At 47.3% G+C, this 15,177-nt stretch overlaps 2 protein-coding genes across 4 annotated transcripts in view; one reads left to right on the top strand and one right to left on the bottom strand.

Annotated features, from left to right (window-relative positions):
* Positions 1 to 15,177, top strand: part of DOCK1 (dedicator of cytokinesis 1) — a 560,513-nt gene that overhangs the window by 245,161 nt on the left and 300,175 nt on the right. The gene's annotated exons all lie outside the window — the stretch shown is intronic.
* The window catches only part of INSYN2A (inhibitory synaptic factor 2A), a 61,524-nt gene that overhangs the window by 22,485 nt on the left and 23,862 nt on the right, over positions 1 to 15,177 (bottom strand). The gene's annotated exons all lie outside the window — the stretch shown is intronic.

The following is a 15,177-nucleotide window of genomic DNA, read 5'->3' on the forward strand; positions in this document are numbered from 1 at the left end:
TTCAGAAGACCTTGCTGTACTTTAAAGAAAGTATAACGAATGTCTGTTATAGAAGACAGCACAGAACTCTAGTTAAGGCACCCCCTTTTGAAGAAAACATAGGGTCTTCCTTTCTTTAATGGTTTAGAATATTTAGGTTTAATTCAGAATGCATCTCACCAGTTTCTCTAGCTACCTTTGGCTTCTGCAGACATCTGCCCCAATTCTTTTTTCCTCCAATTCATTAGTTGTCATTATAAAAATTTTGTGAATGTAAAAATATACTTTTGCCCATTTATATAAAATAGACGGCACTGCTAACAATTCAGGGTCTGTAAGTCTTCTGTTATTCTTGTTGCAGGTCAACAACAAAAGAGACAAGGAGGACTGGGATTTAAAAAAAAAAAATGAAGAAGGGGTGGCAAAGGGCAGAGCTGGTGTGGCAAGTTTTGTAACAAAGCCATAGAATGATCAAGGCAGAAAGATGTCAGCCAGCTCCCGCCTGAGCTGGACCACGGCTGTGTCCTGGGAGGTAGGGATGAGGAGCCGGTGACAGGCAGCATCTGCCTTTTCATGAAGGCCTCACAGGGAGATCTAAGATACCAGAGCCCTGGGGGGTAGGAGAGGGTGCTGCGAAATGTCAGAGAAAGGTCACGGAAGGCTTTCTTCCTGGCCCCATATCCGAGTGGCTCAGTGTCTCTGAGACCTTGAAGATGGGGCCTGAGACGAGACTGACAACTGCGTGTCTCTACCATCCCCCGCCCCCCAAGAAAACTGGTGAAAAGGTCAGGAAAAGGAAAAAAAAAGATGTCTCTGACTGTGCCTGCTATCAGAAGCAAAGTTCCAACAAAGTTAAAAGCGTCTCGGGAGGAGCATGGCTGGCAAGTGGAAATGATTCTGGGGTAGTGAACTGTGATCACGGGCACTGGATTGACTTTCCCGCATGCTTCTCCTGCCCAGTCCCTCAGCCCTGTTTTCTCCAGAAGATTTTAAATTCCAAGGAAAATTCTCTTCTCGTGTTTCCCCGGGGGCTTGTGGATGGAGTGTTTGGTTTTAGATTTCAGAAAAGAATCCTGCTCTCAACCAGCATCCCCCAGAGGGGGCCCTCCTCCACCTCGGCTTCGGGGCACAGGACAGAGGCACAGGTGACCCCGCTGCCAAGTTGTTCGTCTTTTAAATGACGTGGTGATTTACAGTAAGTTCAGATCTCCTAGCATGTAAGCAAAAGCCATGTGTGCTAAAATCAGGATGTGATCCTTTAATTGGGGTCTTCAAAACACTGGTTACATAGGGTATTGGAGCTGTCACTTTGAATTAACTCAAAGCTGTGTGTTAGGCTCTTTGCTTAGACAGTGGTCACTGCTCTCAGTGATCATTTTATGCCCCTGTTTAATTTATTCTCCTAATTTTGATCTTTCTTGTTCTTTCTCACTGTGTGCCAAAAACTTTTTTTTTTTCCTTTCCTTATTCTAGGCCAGGTTTGTGCTCCAGCTGCGCTTTCTTGATAACTGAGCCATCATTTATATCAGCATCTTAAAGGGCTTTTCTGCTTAATAGTCTCAAAGTGACATTAATTTAGAGGCATTAAGTGATACCTCTGTTTTTGTTGGGGGAAATGAAATTTCAAAGAGTCAGGCTCAGCTGTTTTCACAGACCCTCTCCTACGTTTTAAGCCCACCTCTGCCAGTAGTTTTGGCTGCTTTTTTAAGTCTGAGTTCTCACTAGGAATTTGCCAGATTATGCCCTGAAATTGTAGTTAGTTCCTGTATCAGCTGTTGGGTGGTTCAAGTGTGTCTGGAATTTCCTCATTTATCTATGGAAACTCAATTATATCTATTGTATTCACTTGAGCTGCTAAGTGCCAGGATTTGGGGAACATCCAATGTAAATTTGTTGAAAAAACATGAAGTCGATTTTCCTAACAAACACCAAGAACACCCACTGGTCAGTAGAAGGCAGTACTGGCCTTCATTGGTGATGGTCTGACTAGGTCCCCTTTTTTTCCAGTAGCTGAGAGGAGCCTTTTTCTAGCCAGTGGCAGGTTTGCTATGTTAGGCTGAGCAATTCTTTGTTCATTAGTGGCCTAGAATCCCCAAGCTGACAAAGCAGTGTGTTTTAAAAACTGATGTTGCGTTTTGAGAAACACAGACTAACAGTGACCCCTCCAAACCTTCGCGCCACCCTCTGCTTTCCCCCGCCTTTAGCCGTGTCTAAGTGGGTCAGTTGTTTTGAACCCTTCTGAGAATTCTTTATGTCTGCCTTCTTAGTGCAGTCGGCAGTGCATCAGTCTTTGCCATCACCTGCTCTTCAGGTCCCCTTTAGCCAGCTCCCAGTGACTTCCTTCCACCAGAACTCATAGCATTTGGTACTGTCCTGGCATGCTTTGTCTTCTTCTCTGTTTGCCCAGCCAAAACCTGGCTTGCCGGTCGCGGGAGAGGTGGCAATCAAGGTTTAGGATACACAGAATGGTGAATGACAGAGCAAATGAAAAATGAAATGATTTGGGAAGGTAACTTTGTCTCAGTCGGTCTATGAGGATTGATCTCTGTTTCACTGGAGTTTGGCAGCTCTTCCTTGAAATTTACAGAAAATTTTAAAAGACCCGTGTTTCCATACTCAGTGCGATGAGTATGGTAGGGCAGTGACTGCATTAGCGTTTCCTGATTATAATGGCTGCATTGTCTGTATTTAGAGAGTTTCAGCCAGCAGTCACTTATTCTAGGACCCTGGTTTCTCTCTTCCCCTTCTCTACTGCCTGTAGGCATGAGGTCAGAGAGTAAGGCCAGCACCATTAACTACCGGCTTCCTCTTTTTTCTGCTCTGGACTTCTTTTTTGTAGAAAAGGGTTCTCATTTAGATTTAAGGATATCAAATACTTCTTTCCAGACACACTCATGTGATCCCCCCTGAGTTTGAATATGTATGTTCCAGAGGTCATTTGTATAAAATAAGAGTTGCTCTGGTTGAAACCATTAAAGGAGATCTATTTTTGGAGTCCCATGTTAGAAGGAATAATCACTCTACGAGCTAGATCCTTAGATTTTACAGCATTCTGTGTTGAGTCTCAATACAGCCAGAAAACATTTCACGGCTGGCCTGGGAACCCCAACAGCTGGCCTGGGAACCCCAACGGCATGTATGATTTTGGTTTTTTGCAAATTGCTCTGTGGTCCAAGCAAGTTGCTTAGAAATGATGTTTTTGGAACATAGCCCAATCACAGCTTGAGCTGGATCTTTTGCCTTCCACTTCCCCTTCTAATCCCTCATCATCTTACTCTTCATTTTTTTCCACCGGACGGTGAAGTTCTCAGAACTATACATGCACCATTCTCTCAGTCAGGAACTGAGATGTGGACTCTTGATGAACTAGCTGTTTATGTAAACCCCATATGAGCTTATTAAACACACCTGGGTAATTTTCAGGAATCATGGTTATTTCTATGTAGTGTCCTGCTTGGGGTTTCACAGGTGGTACAGAGGTGAAGGATCCGCCTGCCAAGGCAGGAGATGCAGGTTCGATCCCTGGATCAGGAAGATCCCCTGGAGGAGGAAATGGCAACCCACTCCAGTATTCTTGCCTGGATAGTTCCATGGACAGAGGAGCCTGGCGGGCTCTATAGTCCATGGGGTCAAAGCGTCGGCCGTGATTGAGCGAGCACTCATGCAGTGTTCTGATGACAGACTTCCAAGCACGTACTCTAAACTAGCCAAAATAACTGTATGGCTTTCACTGTGTTTGCACGCTCAGATCACGGGATGCTTCCTATTCTCAGCTTCGTGCACCGCCCTTTGTTGGGGAGCAGTTGCTTGGATGAATAAAACACAGACCTTGCCCACAAGACACTTCAAATCTAGAGCACATATGTTTCCAAGGTAAAGGATTTGCTTCTACGTTAAGGGAGTAAGCTGTATGGCCTCCAGCAGAAGCCCTATTTCCATGGGGCAATTTCTGTACTCGTTCATGCCAGCATCCATGGCCTGGACCAGCTCCTCTGGTCACTCGTCAGCAGCTCGGATGGCTTCTGGCCAATCTCCAGCACCCTTTTGTGACTCTCTTCCAGAGCATTCCACAGTGGATGCTGACCTTGTCCAGCAGAGATGTCTTGCTCCCGTGTGACCGAGAGCATCTTGGTGGCCACAGACGTGACTTCCTCTGTCTCCCCTGTCCCACCCAACGTGTAGTTTGGTGCCTTCCAGAGAGCAGGGCTGGAGGTGTGCTTCAAAAATGCAGCTTCTTTCCTGACTAATAGAAAGTGAGTACCCTACTCCCTTCTCTGCTTTAAACCTCTCACCATGGAACATGCCAGAAAATTACGGCTTTGCTTTCTAATCTGTCTCCCCTTCCATGACATCAGCACTCTGAGGGCAGGGAGCTTTGTCTGTCGGTCCCCTGACGGATATTTAGTGCTCACACTGGGGTCTGAAGTGTAGTGAGTGCTTCAGAAATACTCTGAATAATGGACGAGTGAATGAATGAATGAAGAATCTGCCTGAGTGTTCTCCAGGATTAACTGATACCCACCCACAGTAGGGTCAATTCTGCGATGTTCCTGGCTGGATCAGGTGAAAACATCTGTCTTAATGTATTACTACGATCCCATCGTAAATATCCCCCAAACGAGTGGAAGAGGTCAGTCATCTCCTGCTTCCCGCACTCAGTCATTAAAATAAATGGCTTAGTCTGCACCTAAACCAGCTCCCCTGCTGACCCCGGGGAGACGTCAGTTCTTTATCCCAGAAGCAATCCAGGCGAACGAGTTTCGGTGAGAAACACTCTATTCATAATGAACTCAGTGGCTTTTCTTTAGACGCTGTTGTCAAATTAACTTTTATTGGCCCAGCAGCTCCCCAGATGTGGTGACACTATAATTCTGGGAGGCTCTGACTGTTTGGGAGGCTTTTAATGCTTGTGTTCATTACAAAGAATGAAAGGGAAACAGGAATGGTGGTGAGTGGTGCAGCGTGGCTGCAGGCATGAGGAGGTCTGGGGAGGGTCGGCGGGAGCCAGGCGGTCCCTGTTGCTTCCCCCTCAGCCACCTTGCCCCTCCTCCAGCGCCGCTTCTCCTGGGCCTTGCTTCTCCCCAGGCCCTGCCCCAGCTCTCTGCTTCGTCATGACGAAGACGGGATATATCCTTATTATTGCATAGTCATCATTGCTCCTATCAGAATTGTGTGCCGGTTTGGACAGAGACAGACTCAGAGCTGAACACTCTCATTAGGGCAGGTCTTTTTTCTTTAGTGTTTTCTAACCCTGTTTCCATGCAATAAAAGCATAATATGTAAAAACTGGGGCAGCTGGTAATTATTATTTTCACATAGAACTGCCTGGTTATATTACAAATAGGGCAAAGCTTACAGTTTCTCTCATGTGTTTCTGAAATCAAGGAGACGCTAGTTGCAAAATGATGACAATAATGACAGAAACGTCACTGGCCCTACGGGGCATCAGGAGTAACTATTAATAAAGGAAAAAACTTTTTTAGGGTTGAGCTGAAGCTGAGTTGATTAACTTATTTCCTGGAGGAGAGATAAAGCTAAAGCTATAATTTATTGAAAATTAATGAAAATGAATCTTGGTGGCACTGGCTACCAAACTTGAATGAAAATAGGAATGTGAGTATACTGCATGAAAACAGATTTTCCTTCTGGAATGCCACTTTCTCCAGCTCTAGTATTGCCACTTATCTCACTTTCAGAGGTTTTAGTTTGAAAGCATTAATGATGTGCATGGGGCAGTGGCTCCGACGGTAAATAACCACAGAGCTTTCATCTTTGATCTGTAATTTCTTTTGATGTATTTTTTAGAGCACATTAGTTAACAATCTTAAATCAGAACTTCCTCTTCGTGAAGCTTTTGTGCTTTGTTTCAGAGGCTTGACATTGTGCTTGTTTTTTGAACAAATGGTTCAGAGCTCTTGTAGCTGAAGATTAAAATCTTTAAATTTTGGTGTCATCATTTATAAAATTCTTGATATCCAATTATGAGACTTTTATCTGGGGAGATAGTCTAGTGCTATAACCAGTGAGATACTGGCAAAAGAATCTGACTCCATGTTTGGTCGAAATATGCCCGTTTTTAGACTTTCTTCACCTAGAGGAACTCATTTTTCATAATTGTCTGTTCAAATATGGCTTTCAAAATACGTTTGCTTGCTTTTATGGTTTATTGAGGACTTTTCTTTGGTGTTTGTTCACATACATTTGGACATAAATTTGGTTAAAGTAGAGCCTGGGTGGCATGAGGTGGTCACTCACCAAGCCACTCAGGTGAAAGGCGGTATGGGAAAGCTTTGAAGTGGCTTCCCCAGGGAAGGCTGCTCATGGATGGATCAGTACCTGGACTTCTAGAGCAATGGCTTTGATTTTTCTGAAACAACCTCACGGAGGGGACTCCTCTTACTGATTAGGAATCCTGAAAACCATACTTTATTACTGGGATCCTTTCCAAGGTGCTCTCTGCTGCCTCCAGGGTTCAGGTATGCTTTCTCCAGGACATAAATTCTCAGGGACCTTACTGGGTCTGAGAGCGGGACTCTCTTGACCCTTTCAAGTATAAGGAAGAACTCAGAATTGCAGGACCGCAAAAGCGCCTTCAAGTCTGTGCAGACACGCATGTTTCCCATTTTCGGAGGAGGGAGAAGATGCTACTGGGGCGTGATGGGTCTAGAGGTGAGTCCTGTCTGTACTGTTTCGCTCCAGTCTTTTGACCTTGGGGATGTTACTGACATATCCAAACTTTAGTTTCCTGGTCAAAACAACTCCTACCTTACAGTTTTATTTTGGGGATTGAATGAGACAGTGCAGAATGGCCACTATATTGTAGGAGCTCAGAATGGATGAGCTTTGTTGGTGCTCTGCCCAGAGACACTCATTTCAGTGGAACTGGCCCCCAGAGCGCAGTGGGAAATAGAGCTCAAACCATTTTTGCATAGCTTAGCAGAAATTGCATGGGATTAAAAAAAAAGTATTTGAAAAGTAGAACTTGCATTTCATTTCTCTCTCTTTTAATCCAAATTCTGGGACACAAATCCATAAATTCCATAAACGTTCATGTCATGCCTTGAATTGCTCATTTTACCTACACATGGGGTGTCTGAATTGCCTAGTGCCTCAGTGGCAAGGCTTTTATTCACCTACCAACTTAAAAGGCTAGGGAGGTATTTGAAATCTCCTTTGGGATTCTGCACAGGAAGATTATTTAAATTGTATTTTCAAGTATGTGTGATACCTACATGAAGTACAAAGCAAGAGTTTGGAAACTGTTTTATAGCCTCACAAATATATATGCTTCATTTTTCATATTAAGGATGGAAAGGATTATTATTGTTCAAGAACTCAAAAATAGTATTTCCAATGTTATATAAATTTAAGCCGCAGAAAAGATTCGGCACGGCCCTGTGGATCAAATAAAGAGAATGGTGGAAGAGAATACGATGTGTGCTTATATTTCAAAATCATAAACACGATAACTTATACTTGGACTCTGGAACTTGAATATTTTATCACAAGTATATAAAAGCCCTTAGTTATAGAAGAAAAAAAGGGGGGTTTCCCTGAAAGCTATTCAAAGGCTTGTGAGCTAGAAGGACAGAGGCCGGTTGCAGCATGTGTAGCCGTGGGAGAGATAAAGGATGAATGAAGTGACGGGAAGAAAGAAAGCCTAACAGAGGGACTACCATATACGCATTTGTTAACCAGCGTCCATAGAGGGGTGTGTTGCTCTCTCTCTCTCTCCCAACTTGTATGTGTCTTTTGCGGCACTGGCTGAGATTATGAAGTTCTTGGACTTCTCTGGAGAATCCGTTCTTAGATCAGAAAGGACCCTTGGGGTCCCTCGTCTCCTGTGGACCGTCCTGCCTTCCTGCGGAGGGGCTCAGAGGGGCGGGGCTGAGCTGGGAACAAGCCCGCGTGCCTGAGTCCACGTCAGCTGTCTCGTCCATGACACCAAGTAACCCTGGCCTGCACAGTTCTCTGAAAGCAAGTACAAAGCCTGATCTCTTCCTTCTGTAATCCTCAGCCCTGCCACTAATCCCTGGAAGGAAACCCACCCGTAGAGGAAAGCAAGAATCTCTCTCCAAAGTGTCCCACCTGCACCCTTGGATCACTCGCCTGCATTTTTGCACCTGGAAGGCTGCGTCTCAGCAACAGAACAACTTGGAAGGATGCGACTTTGCGCACACAGCCCTGGGCTGAGGGCCTGGTCCTCCGTATGCTACTTAATGTCTCCGGGAAGCCCAGGAGGCTGGTGTTCTTGGCCTTCTTTCAGAGTCAGAAGCTGAGGCTGGAGAGGGTAATAACCATCTCCAAGCACAGGTACCGCAGGGAGGACAGGCACAAAGTCTCCAGCTCAGGACTGGCTGGCTGTGGAACCTCAGCCAAAAACACAGGAGGAGGGAACCTTTGTCTGCTGGGTGGCATGTTTTAAAATATTGGGGGTTGCAAGAAATGGGCAGAGACACCGAAACTGATGTCTCGAGAACATTAGCAAATGAAGCTCTGACATGCCCATCCTGTTGAAGCAGGAAGGGACAGGAGTGCGGCGGCCAGGGGAGGACCTTTCTGCTTCTGAGCTCGGAGCTGAGCACCGCCTCACTCCGCGGCTCACAGCACTCTGTTCTGTGACGCACTGCCCGGACAGTTCTCAACAGTCCAGAGACATCTGTCTGCCAGGATCCTCAGCAGACCACAAGGGCACCCACCCTCGCCCCTGTTGGAAATCGTGGCCGTTCCAGCTAACCAGGTGGAAGACCTCCATCTCAGCTACGTGGGTGCATCTGGGCAAAAGGAACCCAGTCTCCTCCTAGAAGGGCGCACAGCCACCCTGAGACAGGGTCACCTAAGGTGTTCAACTTCCCCTGCGCTCTGAGATGGGGGCCCCCATGCCTCCTGCTGGGACCTCGGTGACCCCAGGCAGCTCCCTAGCTGTGGTGGTGATGCTGGGTTTTCCTGTGGGTTCTTTCTGTGCTGTGATTGAAATTAAATTGCCCCCTTATGCTTCCTGTGTAATTTCGATGCAGTATTTATTCTGTTTGGGCATGGGTAATGAGAGGAAATTCGGAGAGATTTCTCATCCCCCGACAGGGCTCTCTGAAGACTGCCTGATGCTGAGGGATTTGTCAATAGAAGGACACAGGTGAAGCCAGGATGTAATTTCCCTCCATCTAGCATCGATACCTAGGTGAAAGCAGGTCACATCGTATGACTGGGTGTGGAGATGACCTCTGATTGCTGCTGGTGGGAGAGGGAGGCCTTTTTTATGTCGTGTATGTATATACATAGAAATTATAGGTATGTGTATAAGACGTGTGTAGAGGCACACACACACAGAGTTCCCCAGCAGAATCCTGACGGTTTTATGGGCTGCTGCTGCTGCTAAGTCGCTTCAGTCGTGTCCGACTCTGTGCGACCCCATAGACAGCAGCCCACCAGGCTCTGCCATCCCTGGGATTCTCCAGGCAAGAACTCTAGAGTGGGTTGCCATTTCCTTCTCCATTGCGTGAGAGTGAAAAGTGAAAGTGAAGTCGCTCAGTTGCGGCCGACTCGTAGCAACCCCATGGACTGCAGCCTACCAGGCTCCTCCATCCATGGGATTTTCTAGGCAAGAGTACTGGAGTGGCTTGCCATTGCCTTCTCCGGTTTTACGGGCTGGTGAGCAGTTAAGTGTAGGCTAGTACAGATGAGTGTCAGTGACCCGTGGACTCTTCAGAGGAGGGCCTGCGTTCTTTGACGAGTACCTCCCCGCACCCCCGGCCCTCGGCTGGCACAGTAACAACACTTGGAGACTCTTGCTATTAACAGAAGCCTTCTGAACCTGTGAATGAACGATACACCGTCTGTAGGACACTCACCTCTGAGTTTGCCCTGCGCCTGATATGGTAACCTGGTTTCTAGCTGGGGAACTGTGGTCCCTACATTTACAAGACCATGTTGCAGGAGCTGGCAAACTGGCCCATGCCCCACGTCCGGCTTGCGCCTGTTTTTGTGACGTTTCATGCAACCATGGTCGTATCCATTCATACATGTACTATGTACGGCTGTGCTCATGATGTAGTGGTGGATCTGAATCATTTGAACAGAGACCACATGGCCCGCAAAGCCTGAAATAGATACTATCTGCCCCTTTGCAGAAAAATTTTGCTGACGTCTGTTACATTGGAAACTGACCCTGAAATCTCTTAAAAACACAGGTCCTGTAGGCTCAGGTCCTTATGTCTACATGTACACGCTCTGCACACACCTGCACCCATTCTGTGGCTTCCTTTTCAGTGATTAAAATGAAAAACAAAGTTCAGCAAACATGACTGCAGGGTTCCACGCTGGGTCTACCGTCCCTTAGATCTTTATTCCTATCTCCTATGCCTGCAAGCCCACCGAGAGCTGTGTTCTCAAAGGCCCCTGATCTCAGGGCGATTCCCTTGGCTCGTGTTTTCCTATCGCTGCGTGCCCTGGATCCCTGCCATGGAGAAACCCCCTTCCCAGGGAGGCTGAAAAAGAGCCCATGGCGGGGAGACTGAAGCACTGGAATTAGAACCCTTGCTGCAGCTTCCCTGGTGGGTGCCTTAGTCCATGGAGAATCTGCCTGCCAAAGCAGGAGACCCAGGTTCGATCCCTGGGTTGTGAAGATCCCCTGGAAAAGGAAGTGGCAACCCACTTCAGAATTCTGGCCTGGAGAATCCCATGGACAGAGGAGCCTGGCAGGCTCCAGTCCATGGAGTTGCAATAGTTGGACACAGCTAAGCAACTAAACCACCACCACTGCAGGCTACGAGGCTCCTGGGGCTTCCTGGTTATTTAAGATTTCTTCCTCTTACACGATGGCCCCACATCTGCTCTGAGTCAGTACAGAGCCCCCGGAGCTTTAGGGTTTCCTGTCTGCCCGTTAGTCACATCTCAGGGGCCCGTGTGACCTGGTTCGGCTGTTCCTCCCTCTTCCACACACACCTAAGCCTGCAGGTGACGCCTGGCTGATGCTGGAATGCTCACTCAGTCGTGTCTGACTCTTTGCAACCCTATGGACTGTACCCCGCCAGGCTCCTCTGTCCATGGGATTCTCCAGGTAAGAATGCTGGAATGGGTTGTCATGCCCTCCTCCAGGGGATCTTTCCGACCCAGGGATCAAACCTGGGTCTCCTGTATTGCAGGTGGATTCTTTGCCACTGAACCACCAGGATGCTAGGAGAGACCCGACCAACGAAAGGGCCCATTACACTCTGGGCAACAGCAGATCCTTCCTTCTTGCTGGATGGCTGGGATCAAGCTTCCCATCTTGTTTGCAGGTCTTCTCCAAAGACCAGAGTACCATGGGGTTGTCACCAGCCAATGAGTCCCTCAAGACATGAAATGTGTGGGTGCCAGCGTGTTAGCAGTGAGCAGCCGTCTCTGCCAGATGCCTGGTGAGGGTGCAGCACTTGAGCCAAGGGCAGTGGCCCCACAGTCCTGGGTCGGGGGTCACCTGCCCAGCAGCCCACGGCTGCCCTGGGGAATTACCACCGTTAGAAGAATTGGCTGGGTGTCTAAACTCAGTGTCCCATCTGCCTGCTTCTCAGCTTTCAACGACGACATTTGTGGCTCATTTAGATAGTCTGTGTGACTCTGAACTTCCCGGGAAGAGACAAGAATAATGCTGAGAGCTTTGAAATAAGCAGGATCATTCTTGGCATTCACGCAAATAGAGGGATCAAAGGCTGCCTGCACTGCATAAAGGGAGCCGTTTTCGTGAATTGCCCAGACGTTCTACAAGGGGCTAAAAAAGGCAGGGTTTCAAACACTTTTTGCACATCTACCCACTTACAGAATGCATCCCATGGAAATGAGTGTCTCAGGACAGAGCCCTTTCTTAGTGACCTCTGTGGACAGCATCTTTAAGCTTCCAGCATCCCTGCTTAATAGAAGGTGGAATTGAAGCTCGCTGAGATTAACTTGCCTACACTGAAAACTTTCTCTGCTGAGGCCTTTCAGAAATCGGTATAATCAAACGAGAGTCATGAAAGAGTCCCTTCTGAAAAGTAATTTGGAAGCTACTGAAAATGGTCTTGGTTTGTGATACAGAAATTTCTATGCACAGAGGAAGAACTGTTATACACGGCTTGCCTGGCAGACTTGGTAATGCAGTTTAAACTCTATAGTGAGTTTGCATAAACAAGCTCAACAGTGCAAAGAAGTTCTATTCAAGTTAGACATTCAATATAATTTTCACACAGCCACACTAAGCCAAGCTCAGCGTACTCTGTCTTCCTTCGCTGGGTCCTAACTTCACCCACAAGAGCAAGCCTGAGGCCTTGCTGGGCCTGGGTCAAGCCTATGATACAGTGGGAACTTGGGGACAAAATGTGTCACTTGGTTTTAAAGCAGTGAGCTTGGCAGTGCACACAGCATTCCTGCCCTCACTGAGACTCCTCCGGCTGTGGATACAGTTTTATACAAAGCAGGTCCTTTCTCGTTTATTTGGGGGTGGGGGGTGAAGTGGACTGAACCCGGATTCTGATCATCCTTCACGGGTGATGACTTGGAGTGTTTCCCAGTATTTTAACTTGGTCATGAGACTCCTTGTCGGGTTACATAATGAGTACGTAATCATCTACGTACAGTAGAGTGAGTTTTCCCATTTTTCATCATGAGATGCAAAGATACCATTTCTTGGCTTAGATTGAGTACATAAAGTAAGTCCCGTGAATTCCTCATTCTACTAAAACTCCTATTCTCCAGCTCAGATTGAGTACATAAAATGAGTCCTGTGAATTCCTCCTTTAAAGCGACTGTCCAGGGCACACCCTTCGGAGAATTGGTCTAGGGCTCAGGGCAACAGAAGGTTAAATTTTCAGGATTTTGTGAGCTGGTTGATTCTGGCCACCATAGCATTCACACCATGGAAATCAGCAAATGCGGCTTACTCCCCCGTCCCTCGAGAGTCAGTGGTTAAAAATGTATCAGTATCCCCCAGCACCTCTGTCCTGCACCCAGACCCCTGAGAAGGAGATGGAGAAGGAGTGTGCCTCTCATGTGCCCACCTTTGAGGCTGCTGTCTCTTAGTATATTCTGACACGGAAAACAGTGGCGGAAATTCAAATTCTGGGCGAATGAATGACCCTGGGCATTGAACTAGAGGGGTCACCTTCAACGTGGGTCTTGGAATATGAAACCACTTGTCTCACCATTATCCAGGGAGCTTGAGAGGGAGGTAGAAATGAAGATTAGAGTAAGTCCCCTACATATGAATCAGTTCTGTTCTGAGAGCGTGTTCATAAGTCCAATTGGTTCATAAGTACAAAAATGTTTGAGCCTAGGTACCCAGCTAACACAATCAGCTATAGAGTACTGGACTGTAAAGGGTTTATCATACTTTCCCGACAAATAAGACATAAAAAACAAACACAAAATAGAAAACATTAATCTTATAGTACAGTGCCTTGTCCAGTAGTACAGTACCACAGCTGGCATACAGGGGCACCTTCATTTCTTTGAAAGCTTGCAGCTTGTAGGTTTCCTATGTAGGGACTTACTGTATTAGGAACGGATGTGGGAGTTCACCCCGATACGGTCCTGCCTTTCTACCAGTAACTTGACCCGTGCAGACAACAACTGAACTAGAGGTTGATTTCTAAGTCAGAACATCCTTTGCCTTGATCTAAGGTGCCCGCTCCTCAACAGGTTAGGAGCCAGGCACTGGACCTTGTTTTGGGGACACTGGGGCCAAGGCCTTTTCATGATGATGAAAGTATTCTGTCTCGTATAAGGGTCGGTTGCCACCTGTGACTCTTGGGCACCTGTGAGATTGCTGATGTGACTAAAGCATTTTCAATTGTAATTAATTTGAGGGTGCATTTCAGTAGCCACCCATGGCGCCTGTATTGGACAGAGCAGCCCAGGGCTTGCAGTTACCTCGCTGGGGGTCGGCCTGTGTGTGGAGCATGTAGAAGTGCACTCATCACAGTGAATGCGTAGGTATAGCAGAAACGTGGATTGCACCTCCTTTCTGAGCTTTCAGAACCCAACCCTGCTAACCAGCAAGGCAGCCCTCGTGCCACCATGAGAAATGAAGAGGCCCCTGGCCCTGGGTTCCATGCACCCCTTGTCCTGCTCCCCTTCCCATCTGCAGGACAGGCGATGAGCAAGGGACAGGTGAAGAGGTGGGGCACAGAGGCGAAGCCCCTGCCCCAAGTCCTCAGAGCCAGAATTCCCATCTAGACGTGTCTTAATAAACTCAACACCACTTGGTAGACTGACGTAGCCTCAGAAAACTCAGATTTCAAGTAGCTCTCCACCCTTGTTCTAATAGAAGGAGCCTCGATCTAGAACACAGTTGTCCTTGCACAGTGTTTGTGGATGATCAACCCATGCAGGGCTTTATTTGGGCATGTACACCCGTGAGAAGCATGCTATGTAGATACACATTTGGTTTTACACCATTTGCTGAATTTTATTTCCCGTTTGGTGATGCTGGTGTCTTTCTGTTTTGCTGTCTGGTTTAAATCACGAGCAGCTGTATCGAGGTCTGTGATCGGTCCTGTCTGGGCTTTTAATGTTTCTATGGAATGTGCTCTGCTGATCAACAAATCCCTTATAGACCCACTGCACTGGGTTGCTTTTGGCTGTGTATTTATTCAAGTCCAAATGATTGAAATGGGATGAAAATGGAGATGCAAACCCAAAATTCAACAAAGACTTTTGAAAGCCTTCTGTCATGGTAGGTTACTACTAATCTCCTGTTAGAGTAGTTTACAATTGGCTGCTCATTTTGCTTCATCCTGTCAGCTGCAAGCAATGCTAGGTCATAGGACGTGCCAGGCAGGGGGCAGGGGGTGGCGGGTAGGTTACTGACCATCAACTCCTTTTGTACGTCGACCACCTGCATGAAGCCAGATGCCAAGGGCGCTGTCTACATCAGGCAGCTTGGCTCTGGGGCCAGGCCTTAAGCCTCCTCTGCTACCTTGGAACACAGAGGTTGTTTCCTCCCCTTAGTTTGTAAGATGGAAACACGATGTGACTCAGTCACAGCCATCCCGTGCACAGGGTGGCTTGCGGTCCTAACAGTGCATTTCTGGGCTTAGATCATGCTGGCCTGCCTGTCAGCTCACTTAACCAGGGACTGGGGCCCACAGGGTGAAGGGTGCTAATCACATGAGGCCAGAGGGCACTGTCTCAGTTGCCACCTCCAAAACACGGGCTGGAAGAATCCAGACAGCATCACAGGGGAATGGG

The sequence above is a fragment of the Bos javanicus genome, chromosome 26, assembly GCF_032452875.1.
Source record: "Bos javanicus breed banteng chromosome 26, ARS-OSU_banteng_1.0, whole genome shotgun sequence".
Lineage (NCBI taxonomy): Eukaryota > Metazoa > Chordata > Mammalia > Artiodactyla > Bovidae > Bos > Bos javanicus.